Genomic DNA, 3,784 nt, shown 5'->3' on the forward strand with positions numbered 1-3,784 from the left:
TGGGCCTCCTAATATCATGACTAATGCCCTGAATCCTAGACCACCTCTCTAAGGTCTTGCGAATTCTAAAGTCAGATGTATAATCTGCGAGTCCCTGGGCTTTTGCGGCAAAGGTTAAGGCTGATAATTTGTTCCTAATGGTCCGTGGTGTTAGTCCCCTGTTGTGTAAACAGACACAGAATTGTAAACAGTGGTCAACAGGTATAGGCCACTTGGGGCTTAAGCCACTGATAAGGCGAAACTTTTCAAAGGCCTTACAAGCCATCTTGTAATTGGACCGTGTGTTGTCAGAAAGTGAAGCACTTATTGCTTTTGCCACCTCACCCTTCCAAGCGTCCATAGATCTTCCGGCATGGTTGCCAGGAGGATGTCTGCCTCTGGAGCCAGCTGTCTGAAACGACACATCTGTTGATGGGAAAGGGCATCAGCAATTTCATTATCAATCCCTGGCACATGAAAGGCTGTGAATAGGATGTTGTGCATCAAACACTTCAGCACAAACACCCTAACCAAGTTCATGACTTGAGGAGACCTAGAAGACAGCTGATTAACCATCTGAACTGTGGCCGCATTATTACACCAAAAATTCGCAAATTTGTCTGCCCAAATCTGTACTGCAACCACTATCGGAAAGAATTTTTAAAAGGTGAGTTCTGAAGAAAGACCCGCCTTGATTCAATCAGGAGGCCAAACCTGTGCGCACCAGTGATTATTAAAATATACTCCAAAGCCAATTGACCTTACTGCATCAGAAGAGACCTGTAAGGCTCCACAGAGCCTTAAAACATCTCTCCAGAAAGACACACCATTGAAAGAATCCAGGAATGACAGCCAAACTTGTAAATGTTGTTTAATCTCAAAATTCACCTGTATCCTATGATGCGGTTTAGAAATGCCAATAGTTGCCGAGCTCAGATGCCTAAGAAAGGCCCGGCCTGGTGCAACTACCCTAAAGGCAAAATTTAAATGGCCAATCAATTCCTGAAACTCTTGAAGGGTGGTCTTTCATGACTGGAAGAATTTATTAATCTTTTCTTTAATCTTAGTTAATTTATCAAGTGGCAACCTAGAACACTGGTTAACTGTGTCGATTTCAATGCCCAAGAACATTAAACAGGTGGAAGGGCTTTCAATTTTCTCGTGGGCCAGTGGGATACCCAACTTATCAGCAAGAAGGGCAAATTGGTGCATCAAGAGCTGGTATTGGCCAGATTGTGCCCTCCTGACAAACAGAGAATCATCTAAATAGTGGACCACTCCCTGTAAACCAGATTGTGTATGTATTGCCCATTCTAGAAATGTACTAAAGGTCTCGAATGCTGAGTAAGAAATAGAGCATCCCATGGGAAGAGCCCTATCCATATAGAATTTATTCTCAAATGAAAAACCTAATAATTCAAAATCCTGAGAATTTACTGGCAAAAGTCTGAATGCAGACTTAATGTCACACTTTTCCAGCTCAGCCGTGAAACCTCTACTACCTACCATGGCCAGAGCCGAATCAAAAGAACTATATCGCACAGAGCAAAGCTCTTGTGGGATATGATCGTTAATGGAGTCGCCTTTTGGAAATGACAAATGGTGGATAAGCCTGTATTTGACTGGTGACTTTTTGGGAACAATGCCCAAAGGAGATACCCTAAGGTTAGGAACCGGAGGCGAAGAGAAGGAGCCAACAATCCGGCCTTCATCAACTTCTTTTTGAATCTTAGCTCTAATGACATGTTCTAAACCCAACACAGAACGCAGATTTTTAGAACTAAAGGGTCTACATTGACCGTAAAAGGGGATCCGAAAACCATCCCTGAACCCTGACTTTAAATAATCAGCTGCAGACCTATTAGGGTAAACAAACAGCAGCTGAAACAAATATTCTAGTTTAATTGGGCTAGGCCCCTTTTGAAGGTGGGTTGGGACCCCCCTGTCCCTTTCTTTTAGCACCATCTTTGACCCCTGATCCAGATTTTGGTTTATGGCATTGATGAAAGGAATGAGTTCCTTTGCAGACAGAGCACTCGCGGAGGTACCTGCAAGGATGTCTGTTACATGAGCCATGTAATCCAAAATCCCAGCATATTTTAGAAGATTCATTACTTGTCAATGTGGTTTTAGTTGAGGAGCTCCCCTGGGATTTCTGGACCATGTGGCCACTACGGGCACAATCTCCTTGCATAGGTTGCACATAATTGTGAATGCACTTGGTCCCACCTCAACATTGGGGACCTGGCAACCTTCATTCAAAAAGGCTTCATCATATTGGAGCCACGCAGATTCAGCAAAATCTGTGTGAGCTCTATGAATTATGTCCATATATCTAGTAACCCTTGAGGTTGAAAATGTGTGAATTAAGATACGCTTGATGGGTCAGAAACTGACTGTGTGGCAGTCATAGCCCTCTGTACAGATGTATTTCCGATCCCCCACAGCCACATTTGTGATCCATCCATAACATAATTTTGTGGCACTGGATAAACAACAGGTGTACCTGAGCTCATTGGAAATGCCTGGCCTGATGATGCTGAGGGAGCGGGCTCCACCATCAGCTGTGGAACCACCTCTTCAACTGCCAAGTCATGACTTTGGTCCTGATAGCTTCTGTCTAATCCTTCCAAGCGAGATAAAACCATAGAATTAAATGACTCACTAGCCATCTTTTTAGCCTCAAGTGGTTTAAACCTTAATTTATCAGTATGAACTCTTTCAAGATGTTCCAATTTAGATAGTATGGCTGCCCTAGCAACCATTTCACTCTCGTGCTCAGATGTATCAGAGTGAATAATAGCTGGGAGTTCATCTGCCACCCTTTTTGCAGATGCTTTTCCTTTAGCTTTACTACTCCTTTTTTTGGGAGGCATTGTAGAAATGATTAATAGTAAACCAACTTGTAAATCGAGACCTGGCACAGATTCTGGCAATATAAATAGCAACAGACCTGAAACAATTATAACCAGCCTAGGCAATGATGTACAACATGATATCACCAAGCAGTAGATACTGGGGGGTGTGTGTGTGTGTGTGTGTATATGGTTGATGAGGCTGAGAGACGAAATGGCTGCTCGACAGCTTAATCAATGCTAAGAGAGGATGGGCCTGAGAGAATGCCAAACAAAATGGCTGCCAAACACCTTAGTCTCTCCCCTGGCCTTGGAAGCCTCCAGAGGAAGTCAGAGCAAGTAAGACCTGTGCTCCTCCAAAGACTCTCCCCTCTGGCCTAAGAAGCCTCCAGAGGAAGACAGAGCAAGTACGACTTTCTGCTCCCTCAGGACCACCTCCTGCTTGAATTGGATTCTTCCTCAGAAGGCCTGAGTTGGCAATAGCCTCTAAAGCTGCTTTAACACCTCTGAAAGAGAGAGCCAGCTACAGCTTTCTCTCTTTTCTTTCCTGTTTCTGCAATTGTCACACCTTCTCATTTTGATCACTGGATAGTGAATCCTGTCCTTCCCATGGCTCCACACATTTCTCCTAACCTGATCCCCATTCGGCCTCTTCCTGTCTCCCTGCTTCTATTTCTCTGTTCCCTCTGGAACTGTCTCTCTGCTGCCTCTAAAGCAGCAGCAGTTCATGACCTTTTCCTCTCCAAATCCTTTAATCTCCTTGCTCTCACCGAAACCTGGCTCCCAGCCCATGATACCTCAACCCCCGCTGCCCTTTCTCTTGGTGGTCTCTCCTTCACCCACACAAGCCGCCCTGAAGGTCGAGGAGGAGGGGTTAGTATCTTGCTATCTAACTCCTACCAGTTTCAAGTTCTATCTTTTTTCCCCAGCTATCATGTCTCTTCTTTTGA

At 44.4% G+C, this 3,784-nt stretch overlaps 1 pseudogene; it reads right to left on the reverse strand.

Moving 5' to 3' along the window:
- Positions 1-675: 675 nt before the first annotated feature.
- On the reverse strand, positions 676-2,055 carry LOC149315784 (uncharacterized; annotated as a pseudogene).
- Positions 2,056-3,784: the final 1,729 nt, after the last annotated feature.

This window comes from Sceloporus occidentalis, unplaced genomic scaffold, assembly GCF_023333645.1.
Source record: "Sceloporus occidentalis isolate IW3139 unplaced genomic scaffold, rSceOcc1.0.p SCAF_3, whole genome shotgun sequence".
NCBI classification, from domain to species: domain Eukaryota; kingdom Metazoa; phylum Chordata; class Lepidosauria; order Squamata; family Phrynosomatidae; genus Sceloporus; species Sceloporus occidentalis.